This window comes from Mustela nivalis (genome assembly GCF_964662115.1).
Source record: "Mustela nivalis genome assembly, chromosome: 7".
Classification (NCBI taxonomy): Eukaryota; Metazoa; Chordata; class Mammalia; order Carnivora; family Mustelidae; genus Mustela; species Mustela nivalis.
In genome coordinates this window covers 108,194,179-108,215,404 of record NC_139026.1, presented here as the reverse complement: position 1 = coordinate 108,215,404, position 21,226 = coordinate 108,194,179, and the positions used below count along the sequence as shown (strand labels likewise).

Sequence of the window (21,226 nt, the reverse complement as noted above, 5' to 3'; positions counted from 1 at the left end):
CTTGGAGAGCTCAGGGAACCGTGAGAAACTGGTCTTTTTATCCCAAGGAGCTTGAGAGCTTCACAGAACCTCTTAATTACAAGCCCAGGAAGAAAGGGAGGAAAACGGTGCTTTGGCCGGGACACTTGCCTCATCAGCTATTGTGAATGCAGGGCTGGGAGGCCAGGAGAGGTGCAGAGAGGCAGGCATCAGCAAGAGGGTGGCTCAGCCCAGGGCCAGAGCTTTCATCTGAGGGAAGAAGCCTGCAAAGCCTCAGCCAGAGACAGTGTGCTCTGACCGCTGCGTACTCTCCCCCGGGGTCTTTCTGCTGATGTCCTCTTAGTTTGTGCCAGTGCCCACCACGACAGCCTTGATCGCATGAGGGCAGGGGGCTCAGCCCCACAGCAGAGGGTGACTATACCCTTTTAATGAAATGCGGGCAATTTCAGCATCCCGCGTGCCAGAGACTTGCAGCGTTTATTCTGGAAGGTAAAGTAAGGATTTGTAATCCTTTATTCGCCTAACTAGGAACACTGGTCTCTAGAATCAGGTCATCTAAGGGCTGCTGTAAGGAAGCGTGTTCCATTTCGGACAAAGCTTATAGGTATGAGAAAGGAGATCATTAAGCAGTTTCCTTGTATCACGCAGAAGTCTGGCTTCTAATTTATGAGCTGGTGTATAGACCCGTTTCATAAGTCCCCGCTCTTGGCATCTTGGCGTCCTGCCTATTTGGAGAGGGGGTGGGAGTGCCTTTCCTGATGAAACCCGTAGCGCTGTCCTTGTCATTGTCCCTCGGACTGGAGCAATCACGTGTTTCACTGTAATGATAAGAGCACCATGCAAATGTTTTCTGGCATTCCATCCCTTGAAAACCTTATGCTGCTCTCACCCAAGGGTCTGGACATTTACCCTCCCAAGATCAAGACCTCCCAGCCTACATACGTTCCCTTTTTCCTTCATGCCATCTATAATTAATCAGCACAATGCAAAAAATCTTGAGGGATAAACCATAGAGAGCTGAGCAATTTATAGGTATGCAGTCTGGTTATTCTGGGCATGTTGACAGTTAATCCCAATGACCAGGTTATTACCATTGCCTCCTGGCTTTCCTCCTCTACCTTCTATTCCTGGTGAGGTCCACCTCTGCTCTTGCAGCTTTTTTGTTTGCCAGCCTTTCTTCAATCTAGGCCAGGCAACCAGTAAGGATAACAGGGTGGTCTTGGTTTCCCACCCTCAGAAATTTCCTGGGACATCTGGGTGGCTCAGTCCGTTAAACGTCTGCCTTTGGCTCGGGTCACAATCTCAGGGTCCTGAGATAGATCCCCACATCAGCCTTACTGCTCAGCGGGAAGCCTGCTTCTCCCTCTCCCTCTGTACCTCCCCCTGCTCACGCGCGCGCGCTCTCTCTCTCCTCCCCTTTCTTTCAAATAAATAAATAAAATCGAAAGAAAGAAAGAAAGAAAGAAAGAAAGAAAGAAAGAAAGAAAGAAAGAAAGATAGATCTCCTTGAATCAATCCTTTACCTTCCTAAGAAATTCCTCTGCTCCCAACAAATTCTCATTAGGTCTTTCTAACCAGTTGAGCATTAGCCCATTGAAAGTCCTCCTTTCTGAAGCCCTTCACAGTAAATAAAATCCCCTGTAACCTACACCCTCTCTCTCAGAGAACATCTTCCATCCTCTCGACCCACATGCTCTAGCCAGCACCATCTCTCTGCCAGTCAACAGGATCTTCTCTTGCCTGTCGGTCGACCCTGAAATGGGTACAGGAAGTCACGTGAGGTGCATTTCCGGTGCTGGGGGTGGGGGCGGCGTGCAGCCCATGGGGTGACGGGCTCTCACGTAGCCCTCGGTGATAGCCTATGGTACACGCTGTAGTCGTGGGATGAACCGGGTGCTTCAGGAGACCTGAGAAAGATAAATTTAGCCTATGGGGCTGAGGAAGACTTCCCGGTTGAGTTGGGCTTAAAAGAGTAGGTAGAATTTCTTCAAGCAGAGAAAAGAACGGGAAGCAGTATGGCCTTTGTGCGGGTAGAGTCTGTCCTTTAAAAAAATCATGCTCCTGGGGTACCTGGGTGGCTCAGTGGGTTAAAGCCTCTGCCTTCGGCTCGGGTCATCATCTCAGGGTCCTGGGATCGAGCCCCACATCAGTCTCTGCTCAGCAGGGAGCCTGCTTCCTCCTCTCTCTCTCTCTCTGCGCCTGCCTTTCTGCCTACTTGTGATCTCTCTCTGTCAAAGAAATAAATAAAATCTTAAAAAAAAAAAAAATCATGCTCCTTTGGAAAAATACGACATGTTCCCATTGATTCCTCTGGTCCCTGAGATTTGAGGAAACTTCCTAGGGGCCTGCACTTTTCCTCTGAGAATCTCTCGTTCATTGGAAGTAAGCGCTAACTACAGATTATTGTTTCAACAGTCCACAACAGATCAGGGGTTTCCCTGCACGGCTTCTGGTACACAGTCACATAACCATGCTCCCTCGATTCTTCAGGGAGACCGTGGAATTGTGGAATCTTTCTGGAGTCCTGGCAGGGCCTCTGCAGGCACTGTCGGGGATGTGAACTTGTACACTAAGGGGAAGAGGTCAAGACCTCAGGCTTGCTTACGTTTTCCACAGCCTCTCCAGGCCTGGCAGCTTCCTCATCTGTGCATGACAGCTGTTTGTTTTCTAGAGGGTGCTGACCATGCATGCCACCCAGCATGTGAAGACACAGTCCTGCCCTCAGGCCTTTGGGAACCAGAGCTAGAGACTCAGCTCTGGGTGCAAACACAGCTTGAAAAGCAGACAGGCTGAGCCCGAAGGTGTGAGGCCTTTGTTCCCTCCTCTGAGAGAAAAAAAAAAACGAGCTGGCTAGACAAATTCTCTGAAGAAGGGAGCACACAGGGATACCCAAGAGCTCCCTTTGTGGAGGATAAGAGGGGAGGCTGGAATCCCGTTAGTGTCCAGGCACCAAAGAATGCCTAGGGATGGAGAAGGGCAACACAAGCCTGAGGCAAGTGGGAAACAGATGGAGGCCAGCAGTGAGGGAGGACCGGCCCCACAGGGGAAATGAGAGGCCACCCGGTGAGAGGAGTGCCATCTGCTAAGCCTCCCTTGGCCCCACAGGCCTCATCCGGCATACTGCCCCTCCCCACCTAGGGCCAGGGGCTCACAGCCCCACACCCACACAGATCTAAATCAAGCCCTGCTGAGCAGGTGCCCATGGAGAACGCTGGAAAGGAAAGGCCAAAAGAACTGGTAAAGATGAAACGTCAGGAGGCAGTATGGAGCCATGTAAAAGACACAGGGCTTTGACCCAGACCAGCCAGGATTCCTTCCTTCCCTAGTTCCATTCCTACCAGCTGTGTGTCTTTGGCCAGCTGATTAGTCCTTCATAACTTCACTTTCCTCTCTGGAAAATGGCGCCCTGTAGGGTTTCAGTGGCATAGCAGTAAAGTGTCATACACAAGTGCCGGGTACACGGTAGAGGTACACTCGTTACTCCTTCCATGGAAGAGAAGATGTTCATTCTTTAAAATCCACAGTGAGATTTAGAATTAGAAAGAATGAGTTAGAAAGAAAGAGAAAAGGATCATTTTGCATTCTTCCTGGGAGCCACAGAAAGGACAGATCTGATAGAGCTGCCCTACGGAGTTTGCTTATCAGCACGGGGAAGCTGTTTCTATGTGTCAGATTACCCCCAAAATCAACCAGCCTGATGGCAGGGAAGGTGGAGTGAGACTGGGGGGTCCAAGGCCAGGCGGGGTTCCAATCCAGGCTCTGCCACTAAACCTCCGTGGCCAAACTTAGCTTGATGCTTTTGACCCCCTTCACCCCTAATTCTGAGATACTACAAGGCCTGCTTAGAGTCCCTTGGAAAGTCCATAGACTGACCTGCTAGCCAATCAACCAGGCAATCAACCTAACCATCCATTTAGTTCACCTCCGATCCCTCTATTATAATGATTAAAGGATCTAACTAGCATGCCACGGAGTGGGCCACAGAGGAGGGGGCCCCTGGCTTACAAGGATACATAGGTTTTTACAAGGATCAGAAGACACTTAGACACTCTCGGTTAGAGGTAACAGAAATGAACCTCAAGTATCTAAAACCAAAAGGGAGAATTTATTACAAGATGTCAGAGTCTCTCCTAGGTACCATAGGCAGAGTGATCAGTGAGGCCATACAAAGTAGTTCTGGAACCAGAAACCAGGAAGCCAACCTAGGCAGCTTCTTTCACTCTGCCTTTCCAAGGCTGACTGGCCTTTCATTTCTGCTTCTCCTTAAGTGTCTTATTTCATGCTATCATCACCGGTTGGATGGCAATAGTGAATCTCATTTGCAAATTTATAGGAGAGAGAATCTGATTGGCCCTGCTTGGGTGGGATGCCTATGCCTGGTCCACTCAGCCAACAGACAGACGAGCCAAGCATTCACAGACCACTAGGATAAACTCTCATAAATAGAACTCTCTAGGCTGCTCCTAGGTGAGTAGAGTTGAGGAATCTCAGAGAAGGGGAGGTTGTGACCGCCCTTACACCCCAAAGTGTGTTAGAATACAACTAACAAAGGTTAGTTAGAATACAAGTTTGGCAGCTCTGTCAAAACCCAATATAAGAAGGACTTAGACAAGATGGAAGTTTATTTCTCTCCGGTGGGAAGAGTCTGAGTGTATACACTGCAGGGATAATACGGGGACTCCCCAGTGTTAGGAATCCAGGCTCCTTCTAGCTTGTTACTATACTCTCAGGATATTTGTCTTAAGCACACAGTTGAGGATGGCTCACCATTATGTCCAGTCTAACTGGACTGGCCTTCCTTTTAAGTGCATAATTGTTTTTGCTAACTCTTTCTTTCTTTTTCTTTCTTTTTTTTTTTTTTTTTTGTTTTTTGTTTTTTTAAAGATTTTACTTATTTATTTATTGGGTGGGGGGCAGAGGCAGAGGGAGGGAGAATCTCAAGCAAACTCCTTGCTGAGCACAGAGCCCAACTCAGGGCTCGATCTCACGACCCCGAGATCATGGCCTGAGCTGAAATCAAGAGTCAGATGCTTAGCTGACTGAACCATGCAGGTACTCCTCCTGAAACTTCTTATTAGCTAGAACGTGATCACGTGGACATACCGCAAGAGAGATTGGGGAAGGTTGACTAGGTGGTCATGTGATAGGCTAGGTTGTCATGTGCCTGGTCAAAAATCCCACCACTCTGTGAGAGGATTAAATAGATACTGGGGGATGATCTCCTTCAACAAGAAAGAGTGGCCTTGGTTCCTAGAAGTTCATGGAAGTTTTCGTCCCTCCTGACTCTAGCCTGGAGAGGAGGTTCTTGCCCTGGGGGACAGATATGGCAGGCATGGAAGCATGGACATGGGAATGGCGAGGAGGACAGAACAGGACGAGTTTAGACTAAGCAACATCTAAAGCCCTTTGCCCTCTTAATGCCACTTTGAGAAAGCGTGAGGGTGATGGGCCTCTTCCCCTATCCTAACTTAGGGGATAGAAGCGGAAGTTCTTGGGACAGATTGCAGAAGTGAGCTGTCTAACACGGAGTTCTTTAAAGAACACATCTTCAGAGCTGCGGTTCTCCTGGGCAGAGCTCATCTTGGTTAAACAAGATGGAGCTGAAGTCATTTCCTTTAGGCACTAGACCCACACATTATGCCCCTGCCTAGCAACCCCATCCTGCAGCTGTGCTGGGCGGAGCAGCTCAGAAGAGCTAATCCATCAGGAAACCACGCTGGGCACCTACTGTTTGCAGGGCACAGTTCTGGCTGCTGCAGGAGAGCCCACGGCAATGGTCGGGGTGCGTTTAGCAGAAGGTTGCGCTCACCAGCCCCTTCCTCTCTGCCACCAGACTGACCTTATCTTTAGCTGAGGACTTCCTGCCCACTGTCAAGTAATGACGGGGCAAGAGGCTTCAGTTCCGAGTCAGCGGGATGCTGTGGCTTTGCTGACTCTGCACTCAGACTCTCAGCTCTGTACTCTGCCCCAGAAAGGAGGGCTGCCAGAGGGGGCTGACTGTCAGCTACTCCATAGCATTGACCTTGTGTTTTTCGGGGGTCCAGCACTGAGCGTGTGTGTATGTGCGTGTGCATGTGTGTCTGCACTTGTCAGGATGGGGAAGGCAGAACAGAGGTACCACATGACTGGGGGAAGTTAGGAATTCAAAGTGGACTTCGTAGTTTTTAGTCAGGAGCAGAGAGAGCCCCAAGCTAAGAATCGACCTGTGCTCACACTCTCTTTGGCTACGACTGAACTGAGTGTTCAAATATCATTCCCCCCATTTTCAAAAACATCGCGTTGCTCAACTCCAGAGGATTTATAAAATGAAAGAGAATTGGCCCGGGAGCCTTGCAAAGACGAGGTCTCTACTTCATTTATCTGTGCCCTTCAGCACCTGGCATGGCACCTGGTACCTCTCCAGTGAGTCTGGTCCAGACCAAATCACTGAATTCACTTGTTCCACCTGACGTGTAAGGAAACCGAAACCCAGGGAGGGACAGAGATGGGAGATCAAACATGGAAAGTGCCCAGTACCTGACCTTGTTGAGAACCCGATCCACGTAAGTGGCCTTCCTTTTGAAACGGCGGCACCACGAGTAGACCCCAGATCTCTGACCTTTGACACCTCCACTCTTACCCCTCACCATGTTGTTCTAAGTACGATGCATGGTTAAGGAACAGGGTTAAACCCTGGAGCCAAATGGCCTGGGTTTGAATCTTGGTTCTGCCATCTACTACACGACCTCACTTACTCTCTTTCTGCCTCAGCTTTCCCATCTGTACAATGGAGACTGACATTGTATTTAAGATCGCAAGGTTGTAGTGAGGATCAAATGAATTAAAATATACAATACATTTAAAGTACATAAAATACACTTACAAAAGTGCCTGGCACATAGTAAGTATGTTCTCGCTGCCAGTCACAGGAAATGTTAGGCTTTGGTCACCATCATGGTGGCTGCAAAGTCAGTACCTACACTCAGTCTTCACAAAGACATCCTTTTAAGGATGGAGTTTGCTATTTCTGACTAGAATTAAGATTTCCATGGTTATTTTAAAGGACTGGAGACTCTGTTGTGTAAATTTTTTGAGGGCTGTGATGCACCTCTAGGAAGGACTCCCAATGACTGAGTTCAGTGCCATACAATTGGTGGGCAATTAGGAAGCAGTGATCAGCAGGAACCTGGAGTCATTGTGCTCGATCCACAGCACATTGATGGCTGAGATAGGACACGGGTTTTCTACAAGCACATCTCCTTCCCTTAATATCTTTCCAGTCCCAGGCTTCATTCAGATTTACTCAGCATTCCAAAGTCCCTGGAAGCCCCCCAGCATGAAGAAGGTGGCTAAACGCCAAAGGACCAGAGCCAGGAAAACTATGTGAGAGGCAACCTTGCTTCTGCCAAGAATGGGATGTGATTTCCTACCCCTACCCCCGCAGTGGGCCCCCCAACCTTCTGTCATTCCCATTCCCTATCCACTCCCAGCCCTATGGGCCACGGATTTCTGCCTGAAAAAGCAATTCAGCATTGCTCACTCAGGATATTTCCCCCTGACCTACTTCCTGAGTGCTGGGGCCGAAGGCTTGCCCTGCTGAGAAAGGCTGGGTTAGCTCAGCATTTCCCCTGCCAAACGTCACCCAGATGCTGAGTATCTGTCACTCACTCCTAGTCAATTGCCACACCTGAGAGGTGGCTTTTCTTACCGGTTTCCCATGTTGACACCTAGACTGACTAACCTGACAGGTTCCCGGAACAGAGCTGAAACCTGTTTCCTGGTAGAAACGTGCTTTTGCCTTTTCTGTTGTATGCCTGTTTTTGTAATTTGGTTCAGAACCACCATTTATTGTGGACCCAGGGACTGAGACGGTCATTCCCAAGTGTTCCTAGTTCCTTCTTCTTCGTCTCCCCCCCCCCCCCATCCTCTTCATAATCAATACCTTACAGGGCACCTACTACATTTTCAGGGATTCTACATATTACCTCTAATATGCCCAGTCCTTGACCTTGTGAAGTAGTTATATTAGGACAGTGTTTCTCAGACTTTAATATGTAGAGGGAAACCTGTTTTGATGTGATTCTGTTGAGTAGGTCTGGGAGATGCATGGGAATCTGCATTTCTAACAAGATTTCTAACCAGCATGATGTTGGTGCTTGCTGGTTCTAACTCCTTGAGTAGCAAAGGTATCAGGAAGGCTCTTTTGGTTGCAGGTGACTGAAATCCAGTGTGAACTAGTTAAGCAAGAAGAGGAGTTTGTTACAAGGATAGTGGAGTGTCCCACAAAGCCAAGTATAGGATTAAAAATGTGCCTCCGGAAGAGTTGGAGCCAAAGGAGACCCGAGACCCCCTTGGTCTCTTGCCACTGCTTTTTCCTTGCACGCACTTCATTGCTTCATTCTCCCTCCACCCCTTCCTTCCTTACTTTCCCCTCCATCCTGGTTAGGGCTAAGGCAGCTTTCCCCACAGTCCTGTGGATTCCACATCTTCTGCTTCCTTGATTTCCTGCCTTGGTTAGGTGGTGCACATCTTCCAGTAACTTCCTAAGAAAGTGAGCAAAGGAAGTAAAATGTTACTTATTAATATAACTGAAAATGTCTTTATACTGGATCGATGGTTTCCCCAAGTACAGAATTCTAGTTTCCAGAATGGCTGTTGTAATACTCAATGCCATATCAGCCCTCTGTCCTTTGTATCTCACGTCTGGAAGTTTTTCAATTCTTCTCCCTGACCTCTGGTATTCTGGAAGTTCACAACGCTGTGCCTTGGGATGGCTCCTTCCTCACTCATTATACTAGGCATTTGATGGGTCTTTTTGACCTGGAAATTTATATCTTTCTGTTGTGGGAAAAAAAATTCCTTTGATTATTTCTTAAATGATTTCTTTCCCCCTCTTTTTTTGTTCCGTCCATCTGGACCTCCTGTTGTCAGGATGTTGGATCTTCTGACCTGATCCTTTGAGTTTCCTAGCTTCTGTATCTAATTTATCATCTCGTTATCTCTTTGTTTTACTTTCTGGAAGATTTCATAAACTATTTTTTCTAACTTTTCTTGTTGAATTTTAAATATTTATAGTTTTAAATTCTCAGAGTTTTCTTTTATTGTTCGCTGAATATTCCTTTTTCTAATAGGCTACCATTCTTCTATGAGTGGAATAGCTTCTCTTCTGTCTCCAGGGATATGATTCTTTTCCCTTTTTTGAACTTTTCTTCTCTCTACATTCTTTTCTCTGCACTTCTTACTTCTTTAATTTGGTTTCTGTCTTTCATATAGACTTCCTGTTTATATTAAAGAGTGAGGTGCTAAACAGTTTACCAGATGAGAACAAAGAAGTAGCTGATGGCACTCTTCATTGCACCCTTTTGAGTCTTTTGAATTCTGGACCATATTAGTATAAAACCTATTCAAAAACCAAAACAAACCTTTTAGAACTTTATTTTAAGCTTTAGGTGCATGGGTATAACTTATCCATTGAAGAACTTCACTGTAGAGATATTGATATGGGGTGTCAAGCAGCTTTTTATCTGAAGAGACTTCTAAATGTCAACGTTTCAAAGTCTCTCTGGGCCATTAAGTCTTTGCTGATAAGAATCTTCTAGACGCCTCTCTGGAGATGGGTGTTAGGGGAGGGTGTAAGCCTACCTGACAATTTTCTTGAATGAGTGTGGGAGGAAGGCTGGATATCCTATTGTTGAGAATGAAGTTTGTTAACCAGGAGCCTCAACCCTCTCCTAACCACACATACAACTGGTCTGTCAGCCTCTAGGGGATGCTTCTCAAGCTATCTGTGGTGAAGGATCTGTTTTTAAATCTGATCTGTCAGGGACCCACATGTAGTTCTAGCGTGCATGGCTAGTCCATATCTCCTACCACACATGACTTCCAACTGGAGTTCAAACATCCAAACTCGTCTACATCCTGTTCAGCAAGAAAACTCCACTGAGAACTCACTTGAATGTTGAGGCAATTTTAATTTTCTATAGAAATTCTAAATACTTGTTTGTATTTTCTGTACTTATCTTATTAGGGCCAGTAACAAAGTCTGTGGGCCTAAACCAGTTCATGAACCACGACTTAAGACTACTGCTCTAGAAAAGAGCAAATCTCTAATCTCTTGCCTGGAGGAGGAGCTGTCACCAGGCTTTGAAGGGGTGTTCAGGGGACATCGGGAGTGTTGGACTTCTGTGAGAATAGACTTTTAGCTCATCCCCCATTTCAACTCTGCAAGTCACTCCCACGTTCCTTGGTACCCTGTGTTTCCAATGATGTTTATCCAACTGAGCCACCCAGGCACCCTGAGAAGCCAGCAAGATTTTGAAAAGCATTTTTTAAAAAGATTTTATTTAAGAGGACCTTCTTGAACTTCTCATGCCCCATTATTGGTTCCTTTCCGCAGACTTTGGGCCACAGCTTCTATTGCTTGGTCAAATCATTTACCCCTCCTTACTCTTTTTTTTTTTTTTAAGCTTTTTTTGCCTTTTTTTTTTTTTTAAAGCAATTTATACTTTTAAAAATCCCTTTCAAGGGCACCTGGGTGGCTCAGTTGGTCAGGCATCTGCCTTTGGCTCTGGTCTCAATCCCAGGGTCCCGGGATAGAGTACAGAATCTGGCTCCCTACTCAGTGGGGAGCCTGCTTCTCCCTTTCCCTCTACCCCTGCTTCCCTGCTTATGCTCTCTTTTGCTCACTCTCTCTATCAAATAAATAAATAAAATATTTTTTAAAAATGCTTTTCAAAATCTTGCTGGCTTCTCAGGGTGCCTGGGTGGCTCAACTGGATAAACATCATACTCTTGATCTCAGCTCAGGTCTTGATCTCAGGGTTGTGAATTCAAGCCCGCATTGGGCTTCACATTGAGCAAACTGCCTACTTAAAAGACAAAAAAAAGTACTGACTTCTTTGCACGGTTCATTGTAGAAATATGGAATTTTATGGACCCAGAATAGCCAAAATAATCTTGAAAAACAACAAATTTGGAGGACTTATATATATCCCAATTTTGAAACTTACTGCAAATCTACAGTAATCAAGCAATCAAGTGTGATACTGGCATAAGGATAGGCCTACAGATGGATGAAATAGAATTGAGAGTCATAAAGAAACCTTTATATTGTGATCAGTTGATCTTTGATAAGAATGCCAAGACAACTCAGTGGGGGAAAGAATAGTCATTTCAGTAGGTGGTGCCAAGATAACTGGAGATCCACACACAAAAGAACAAAGCTGAACCCCTACCTCACACCACACACAGAAATTAACTTAAAATGGATCATAGACCTAAATGTAAGAGCTAAAATTTTAAAACTCTAGAAGAAAATATAAGAGTAAATTTTCATGAGAAAAAGCTTTCTTTGATGTAATACCAAAAGCACAAGTAACAAAGGAAAAAATAAATTAGTCATGAAGATTAAAAACTTCTGTTTCCAAATGACACCATCAAGAAAGTGAGAAGAGAACTTTCACAAGAGAAAATATTTTCAAATCATATATCTGATAAGGGACTTGTATCTGGGATATATGAAGAACTTTTACAATCTATAATAAAAAGGCAAATAACCCAATTTTTAAATGAGCACAAGATCCAAATAACATTTTTCCAAAGAAGATGTATCTATGGCCAATAAGCACATGGAAAGATGTTCAACATCATTAGCCATAAGGGAAAGACAAACTCAAAACTAAAATGAGATGCCACTTGATACTCAGTAGGAGGCTAACATCACAAAGACAGATAGTAACAAATGCTCTTAAAGATGTGGAGAAATTCCCTCCAAAATATGAGCTCTTCTGAGAGCTCTCTGTGCTATAAAGACACTTTAACAGATGCCTCACTCTTTTATTTCCCAGAGAGTGCTGTGTCGGAAGTGGGTTCTGATACTTCCATAATAAGAGCAGAACTCATTAGAAACAACATGCCATCCTGATGCAACCAGTATTGCAACATAATTATCATTTCTGAGAGGGTATCTGTTCTAAATTTGTGATTTTCTCTTTATTAAGGAGAAGGGGCAAGAATCTAATTGAAGCATCTCAAGAGAATATTTTCATGTTGGACTGTATTTCCCCCCATCCTCTCTTCCTGTGCAAATTAAAATGCTGGTCTGATTTATCTCAGTCTTTACAAAAAAAAAAAAAAAGATGTGGAGAAATTGGAACCTCACATTGTATTCATGGGAATGTAAAAAAGATAAACATAGACCATAGGACCCAGCAATCCCGCTCTTGTGTATATATTCACACAATGAATGAATGTTCAAAGCAAAATTATTGATGGTAGTCAAAAAATGGAAACAGCTCAAACAGTCAACAGCTGAAGATGGATAAGTCAAATGTGGTATATCCATACAATGGAATTTTACTTAATGATAAAAAGAAATGAAGTACCCATACATGCTACAACATGAATTCTGGAAACATAATGCTTAGCAAAAGTCACAAATGCTTCCATTTACATAAAATGTCCAGAATAGGGAAATCTATACAGAGAGAAAATGGATCAGTGGTTACCTAGGATAGAGTCCAGGGGATGGGGTGGAAATGGTTATGGAATTTTTTTTTCAAGGTGATAAAAATGTTCCGAAATTGATCATGGTGATGGATGCACGACTCTATGAATATACTAAAAGCCACTGACTTTTGCACTTTGGATAGGTGAACTGTATGGTGTGAGTTACATCTCAATAAAACTGGACTTTCTAGAGTCAATGCAGCATGTCTAACTGCAAGTCTCCAGCATCATCACTCTTGAATGTGGAAGTCTCCAGCTTATCTTATGCACAGTGCTCTCACTTTATCAACGCATTAGATCCAACCTGAGGTGTCAACACTTGCTCTCGATCTGATCGTGACTCAAGGGATTGCTGTTGGCTCAAAGGATGTACCGAGAAATAGTGTTTATTGAGGCAGACAAATTAATAAACTGTGCCTAACTTGACACTCTTATTCCATAGAAAATAGTTTCTTTGCTTTTTAAAAAGATATCTCCTTTTATTAACATCCATTAGTACAAAAAGCCCCTTCCTACTGGCAAGGCTCAGAATGTGTTCTGAATGAGGGTACAAACCCAGTTTGCTCATTTATTCAACAAATATTTATAGAGCATTCACCATGTGTTGGCTGCTCTGGCAGGTTCTGCAAATGCAATAAATGGCAGGCAAATTACAGAGAGGAGAGCTGAATAACTAAGCCTTGGTCCATGTGGACCTAAACCAGTCTGTCCTGGATCTTAAAGGGCAGAGGAATAGGTGGTTGTTAACTATTGAGGGATTCGGGGAAATGTCCACATATCTTTTTTTTCTCTTTGGAAAATCAGGATGGGTTTTTAAAATTATTACTATTACATAAATATTAGAACAATACTAACAGAAATGGGGAATAAAAGAAGTTTAACAACAGTTCTGCCCCCCCGCCCCTCCCCCAACTGATCTCATTTCAACCCATTTCTCAGCTCCTACCCAAGGCTGAAGATTCTTCCTCCATCTCTCCCTAGCTTTGGCCACCTCCATTCTATGCCTCTCAGAGGACCCAGTTCAGAGGACCTCCTAAGGCTCACTTTGAGAAATTCAGACCCGAGGCGTTGAAGCTTCTGGCAGCCAAGACCTCCCAGTTGCTCAGGAGGTAAAGGAGTAGATGTGAGTCCCAGTGCCAGTTTGCTTCGGGGCACATTCCGCAGAGTTGGGCAGGGGAGGGCTGCTGAACATCAGGCCTCTGCTAGTCTGGCCAAAGGACGGGGGTGGGGTGTTTCCTCAACTGTGTAAACCTTGGCATTAGAGGTGTCCCATGTTCAGAGACTGGCCATGTGAACAGTGTCACCATTAAGTCAGTGGGTGACATCTTAGGAATGTGAGTCCCCCACTCAATCGTGTTGGGCTGCAAGTCTGACCTCGCTGATGAGGAGAGACAGCAGGCCAGCCCCAGGGACACTTTTCCACACTCTGCTGCGGAGAGTTGGGTCCAAATGCTAGCAAAGCCAAGAATGTGTTGTGAGATCTTGATGGGTCCCTTTACCTCTCTGAACCCATTTGTTGGTCTGTAAATGGCGATAATAATCCTCACCCTGAGGAACGCTGTGGGAGTTAGAGATGGCAAGAAGCCTAGCACAGCATCTTCCTCTCAGTGGGTTACTTGCCGCTGTGTCTAGGACACCTACCTATTCTTGTGGGCTACGAGCCCCCCTGAATTTCTAGGATTCAGCTTTGTTATTCTCATCTCTCAGTGAATAGAATTTTTTCAATATTAAGAAGCTTATTGTACAATATGACTACAATGTAATACATGTTTATGATGGAATCTTTGAAAATTACAGGAAGACAACACAAAATCAAAATAAGCCAGTAATCTGACCCCTCAGAAATAAGCATAGCTAACATTTTCATTTTAACTCCCAGTCTTCTTTTTTTTTTTTTTAATAGCATGTAATTTTAATAGTGGTTCCAATGTAGTAATTACTTCATTACAAAGATACAGAATATAAGATATATCAATATCCTCTTATTCTAAAACGAAGCAAATTCAGGGACGCCTGTGTGGCTCAGTTGGTTAAGCATCTGCCTTTGGCTTGGGTCCTGGTCCTGGGGTCCTGAGTCTGCGTGGGGCTCCCTACTGGGCAGCAAGTCTGCTTCTCCCTCTTCCTCTCCTTCTGCTTTTGCTCCTGTTCTCTCTCTAATAAATAAATAAAATCTATAAAAAACAAAACAGAGCAAAAAAACATAGCAAATTCAGAACTTTTTTTATAGTTTCAGGGGTAGAATTTAGTAATTTATCGGTTGCATGTAACACCCAGTGCTTATTATTAACAAGAGCCCTCCTTAATGCTCGTCACCCAATTATCCCTCCATCAGTTCCCTTGCCTCCAGCAATCTTCAGTGTGTTTCCTAGAATTCAGTGTCTCTAATGGTTTGCCTCCCTCTCAATTTTCATCTTATTTTATTTTTCCTTTTCTCCCCCTCTGTTCTTCGGCTTTGTTTCTTAAATTCCACGTATGAGTGATCATACATATTTGTATTTCTCTGACTGAATTATTTTGCTCAGCATAATACCCTCTAGTTCCTTCCATGTTGTTGCAAATGACAAGATTTTGTTTTTTGATGGCTGAGTAATATTCCATTGTGTATAAAAACCAAGTCTTCTTTTTTTTTTTTTAAAGATTTTATTTATTTATTTGACAGAGAGAGAGATCACAAGTAGGCAGAGAAGCAGGCAGAGAGAGAGAGGAGGAAGCAGGCTCCCTGCTAAGCAGAGAGCCCGATGCAGGGCTCAATCCCAAGACCCTGGGATCATGACTTGAGCCGAAGGCAGAGGCTTTAACCCACTGAGCCACCCAGGCGCCCCCCCATACCACATCTTCTTCATCCATTCATCTGTTAATGGACTTCTGAGCTCGTTGATTTATGTACGTAGTGTCATGAAGTACACACATTTAGTTAATGACTTGTGTTCTACTCTAAGTATCTGTCACCACAATTCTCATACAATAACATTTAAAGTAACTAGCATTTAACATACTAATAGCACATAGTATGATGATACCATAAGTCTTTAACCAGCCCCCTATTGTTAGTTATGGCCTGTTCTCGCTCTTATAATTTGTATCCTCGTGAATATTCGTAAAGCTAAATCTTTCACATATTGCTGATTATTTCCCTAAGATAAATTTCTAAAATAAAAATACTACCTCGAGGGACGCCTGAGTGGCTCAGTTGGTTGGGCAGCTGCCTTCGGCTCAGGTCATGATCCCGGCGTCCTGGGATCGAGTCCCGCATCGGGCTCCTTGCTCGGCAGGGAGCCTGCTTCTCCCTCTGCCTCTGCCTGCCATTCTGTCTGCCTGTGCTTGCTCTCTGGCCCTCTCTCTCTGATAAATAAATAAAATCTTTAAAAAAAAAAAAAGTACTACCTCGAAAGGTAAACACATTTTTAAGGCTTTTGAGACCCACTGACAAATTAACTAGACAGGAAAGACTTTTTAAATTTATGTTTTATCTATTTTTTAAAAGATTTTTTATTTATTTGACAGAGAGATCACAAGTAGGCAGAGAGAGAGGGGGAAGCAGGCTCCCTGCTGAGCAGAGAGCCCGACGCAGGGCTGGATCCAAAGACCCTGGGATCATGACCTGAGCCGAAGGCAGAGGCTTAACCCTCTGAACCACTCAGGTGCCCCTTAACTATTTATTTTAATATTTCTCTTTTTCTGCTTGTAAAAAAAATACATTCTTGTCAAAAAAAAAAAACAAACATTATAGAGATATATACTAAAAAGGATTTCAAATTTCCCTTAATTCTGTTGTCCAGAGATCATTGCTACTAACAGTCTGGTGTACACTAGGAATACCTTGAATGAGTCCAATTAGATACTTAGATTCAATGATGACCATGTTTTAAGCATCTGCCTTCCTTTCTCTTCATTTCTTACAAGCCCAGGCTGAGTCACGAGTGAGCTCCTTCTCTGAAGGTGGCCTGTGGCCAGGTCTACGCCATTCACACCCTTGGCACAGCCCAGTCTGGTTATCACAGGCAAGCTCGGGCAGCCACCTCAGCCTCTCTCCAGAATCCACTGTGGGTCCCCTCTCCCTGGAGAGGAAAAGCAAGAAGGGGGTGCCAGAATGGGGCTCTAAACGTAGGTTCTAGCCCTCACCCTCTGGATGCCCAGGGGAAGTGAGTGAAAACACCTGGGATGTAGCCAAATCTAGAATCATTCCTGGGCATTCTAGAAACAGGTCATTAGCAAAGGACTATTTGAACATATCTACACACACAGGGAACAAACGTCTGTGAGCTCACACACAATTCGGTGCCTAGATTCGGTATGCCAGCAGTGGTCTCTGCATCCATGACCAAGCTCAGTTCTCTACGGAAGGCTTGTCTGCAGATGCTTGTGAGATGTGTTTACGTATGAGAGATTAAGTTGTCTCTGGAGGGGACCTCCCACTGCCATAGGAGACCAGAGTTACAAAGAAAATCCTGTTGGTGATAGCGGAAAGTCCCTTATGCTAGAAGGGTTCAGTGATCTACTAGAGGGGTACAACAAGTCAGCATTCCACCCAAGCTGACCACACCCCCAACCCACCCACACCTTCCATTCAGGGCTAGCTCTATTTTCAGAGACACAGGCTCCTACAACAGTTCTTACTGCTGACTATTCATGGTAATTCCAGCCAATAAGTTCTATTCTGTGGCTGCAATGATCCTTAAAAGAAGATCCATGAAATCTTCTTGGTCATTGGCAAGAGAAGTAAGAATTTCACTTGGCCCTATATTAGACCAATTTCACTTGGTCTCAAGGTCGGGTTTTTTTTTTTTTTTTTTTGAGACTCTGGTACATCACGTTTGTATGATAACTCCTAAACTTCTTTTTTTATGAGATTTTATTTTATTTATTTATTTGACAGAGAGAAATCACAAGTAGTCGGAGAGGCAGGCAGAGAGAGAGAGAGGGAAGCAGGCTCCCAGCTGAGCAGAGAGCCCGATGTGGGACTCGATCCCAGGACCCCGAGATCATGACCTGAGCCGAAGGCAGCGGCTTAACCCACTGAGCCACCCAGGCGCCCCGATAACTCCTAAACTTTACACAATGTGAATAATATGCATTATCTTTATTCTTTGATTTGTTGGACCTATTTTCACATGTCCTTTCCTGTAACATGTAAGTGTCAGTGTCAGTGTTCTCGTGCATTACAATCCTTAATATCCTGGGTCACCAAATAGAAGCTCCAACAGCCCATGTGTAAGGAAACATATGATATTAATAACAATACTGGGGGGCTCCTGGGGGGTTCAATCATTAAGCGTCTGCCTTCAGCTCAGGTCAGGATCCCAGGGTCTTGGGATTGAGCCCCGCATTGGGCTCCCTGCTCAGCGGAAAGCAGGCTTCTCCCTCTCCCTCTAGTGCTCCCCCTGCTTGTGTTCCCTCCCTTGCTGTCTGTCTGTCTGTCTGTCTCTCTCTCTCTCTGTGTCAAATAAATAAAAGAAATATAATACTGGGATTTATTGAGTGCCGACCACATGCAGGTCTCTGTTGTAAGCACTTCGCTGGCATCAATTCATTTAGTCCTCACAACAATTCTGTCAGGATGATACTATCGTTATTTTCATTTTACATATGAGGAATTTGAGGCACAGAGAGTTTAATGACTTGCTTAAGGTCATGCAGGTAGTAGGACCAAACAGTTCTCATAAGCTCACGACCTATAACTGCCAACATTTTGCTGTTCAGCATTGTGGTTTTTTGCCCAGGGTATAGAAAGGCACTTTGTTTTACTTTAGAAAACTGAGGTCATAAATATACTTAACACGTGTTAAGTAAGTCTTTGTTCGGGATATAAATTTGAAATATCTGTATGATGTACCTTTAGATTTTATTTGTTTGTTTATTTGTTTGTTTATTGAGAGAGTGCTCAAGTGCACAAGTGGAGAGAGGGACCGAGGGAGAGGGAGAAAGAGAATCCCAAGCAGGCTCCATGCTCAGCACAGAACCCCCGCCCCGCCCAGGGCTCCATCCCACCACCCAGAGATCACGACCTGAGCTGAAATCAAGAATCAGAATCAGATGCCCAACCAACCGAGCCAACTGGGCACCCCATGTACCTTTAAAAAAATTTTTTTTAAGATTTTATTTATTTATTTGACAGACAGAGATCACAAGTAGGCAGAGGCAGGCAGAGAGAGAGGAGGAAGCAGGCTCCTCGCCAAGCAGAGAGTCTGATGCGGGACTCGATCCCAGGACCGTGAGATCATGACCCGAGCCAAAGGCAGAGGCTTAACCCACTGGGCCATCCAGGCGCCCTGTACCTTTTTAATTTTAAGAAGTTTTTCAAGTGGCAGAAATTTAACCTTTGTGATGTCTATTAATCTTTTCCTTTGTGATTTCTGTCACTTTTTTTTAGATTTTGTTTATTTATTTATTTATTTATTTGAGAGAGAGAGCCCATGAGCCGGGGGAGGCACAAAGGGAGACAGAGAGAGAGGACCTCAAGCCGACTCTGCATTGAGCTTAGAGCCGACTCGGGCTTGATCTCACCACTCTGAGATCAGGACCTGAACCGAAGTCAAGAGTCAGATGCTTAACCAACTGAGCCACCCAGGTGTCCCCACATTTTTTGTTTGGAAAATCCTTCCCTGCTACAGGATCACTATCTCATCTTCTGTTTTTATTGTTTCTTTTTGACCTTTAATTATTATTTAAGTTATTTGAAATTTATTTGATGAATAACGTATCTGTTGCCCTGATAAGTCTCTGGTGTTTCCTTCACATTCATTACGTTCTTACTTATTCTAAGATCAGTTTCAGAGTTGACTGAGCTGCTAATTTAATACATGTTCTTTTCTAGAGCAAGCTTTCCCCCTTTTTTCCTTTCTTCCTAACTATCATGCCTTAATGTTCTGCCAAATAAACAGTACAATTATTGCATTAAGCAATATTATTGTTGGTTAACCTAACAACTTAATTTGAGAAGTTGATTTATTTAAGATATTCAGATTTCTCTTTTCTTCCATTTTATTTTATTTTTTAAAGATTTTCTTTATTTATTTATTTGAGAAAGAGAGAGTGAGAGCACAAGCTGGGGGGACCAGAAGAGGGAGAGGGAGAGGCAGGCTCCCCACTGAGAAGGGAACCTGATGAGGGGCTCAATCCCAGGAGTCTGGGATTATGACCTGAGTGGAAGGCAGATACTTAACCTACTGAGCCACCCAGGAGCCTCAAATGAGAGCATTTAGATTTTTTAAAAAAGATTTTATTTATTTATTTGACAGAGAGAGAGATCACAAGTAGGCAGAGAGGCAGGCAGAGAGAGGGGAGGGGAAGAAGCAGGCTCCCTGCTGAGCAGAGAGCCCGATGTGGGGCTCGATCCCAGGACCCTGGAATCATGACCTGAGCCAAAGGCAGAGCTTTAATCCAGCATTTAGCTTTAACATGGCTTTTACTGGGACGCCTGGGTGGCTCAGTGGATTAAGCCTCTGCCTTCAACTCAGGTCATGATCTCAGGGTCCTGGGATCGAGCCCCACATCGGGCTCTCTGCTCAGCAGGGAGCCTGCTTTCTCCGCTCTCTCTGCCTGCCTCTCTGCCTACTTGTGATCTCTCTCTCTGTCAAATAAATAAACAAAATCTTAAAAAACAAGCAAACATGGCTTTTATTACATTCCATAATATTTTTTGATTCCCATAATTCCCGTAACTATGAAATCTATAATTGATTTTTTAAAAACAACTTTTTGGGAATATATATATATATATATATATATATATATATATATATATATATGTCTTATTCACCTGTTTAAAGCAATGGGTTTTAATATATTTAGAAAATCATACCCTGAAACAAATAATACATTATATGTTAATTTAAAAAAAATTTTTTTTAAAGATGCTAAAAAAAAAAAAAAAAAAGAAGAATTGTGCAACTAACACCATCATTTGTTTCCAGAACATTTTCATCACTTTTAAAAGAAAACCTGAGGGCACCTGGCTAACTCAACCAGAAGAGCATGTGATTCTTGATCTAGAGATCATGAGTTTGAGTCCCATGTTGCATGTAGAGATTGCTTAACTAAATAAACCTTTTTTAAAAAGCAAGAGAGTGGGGCATGTGGGTGGCTCAGTTGGTTAAGCATTTGACTCTTGATTTCAGCTCAGGTCTTGATCTCAAGGTTGTGAGATTGAGCCCTGTGTTGGGCTCCGCACTGGACATGTTGCCTGCTTAAGATTCTCTCTCCCTCTTCTCTCTCTTCCCCCTCCCTCAAGGAAAAAAAAAAAAAAAAAGACAGAAAAGAAGAAAAAGAAACCTACCAGGATTACTTATCCTCACTTCTCCCAGTCCCTGGAAGCCACTACTCAACTTTCTACCACCATAGATTTACCCATTTTGGACATTTCATATAAATGAAATTCTATAATATGAGGCCTTTTGTGTCTGGCTTCTTTCACTTAGCATAATGTTTTCAAGGTTCATCCGTGTTATCCCTTGTGTCAGTACTCCATTCCTTGTCATCACTGGATAACATTCCACTGTACAGATACACTACGTTTGATTTGGTTTTGAGACCAAACGGACTGATGGACATTCGGGTTATTTCTGCCATGGCTGTTATGAACATTCAGGTACAAGTTTTTGTGTGGAAATATGTTTTCCTTTCTTTTGGGTGGTATCCGAGAGTGGAATTGCTAGATCATACGGTTAACTCTATGCTTAACCTTTGAAGAACGGTCAAGCTGTTTTCTAAAGTGGCTGCACCATTTTTCATTTCCACCAGAAACGAGACTTCCATTTTCTTC

At 43.9% G+C, this 21,226-nt stretch overlaps 1 protein-coding gene and 1 long non-coding RNA gene across 5 annotated transcripts in view; one reads left to right on the top strand and one right to left on the bottom strand.

Annotated features, from left to right (window-relative positions):
- Nucleotides 1–21,226, top strand: part of NINJ2 (ninjurin 2) — a 78,453-nt gene that overhangs the window by 35,334 nt on the left and 21,893 nt on the right. Inside the window, exon 1 of one of the 4 annotated variants that reach the window (XM_082738139.1) lies at nucleotides 13,547–13,574. The exons of the other annotated variants lie outside the window; for them this stretch is intronic. The gene's annotated coding sequence lies outside the window, so the exon portion shown is untranslated. Of the gene's footprint in view, nucleotides 1–13,546; nucleotides 13,575–21,226 lie in introns of those variants that run through there. 4 annotated transcript variants of the gene reach the window in all.
- On the bottom strand, nucleotides 423–1,728 carry LOC309868717. The gene is made up of 2 exons (XR_014313808.1): nucleotides 1,503–1,728; nucleotides 423–797 (listed from the first exon to the last, which is right to left on the bottom strand). It is a non-coding gene; the product is annotated as an uncharacterized lncRNA (long non-coding RNA).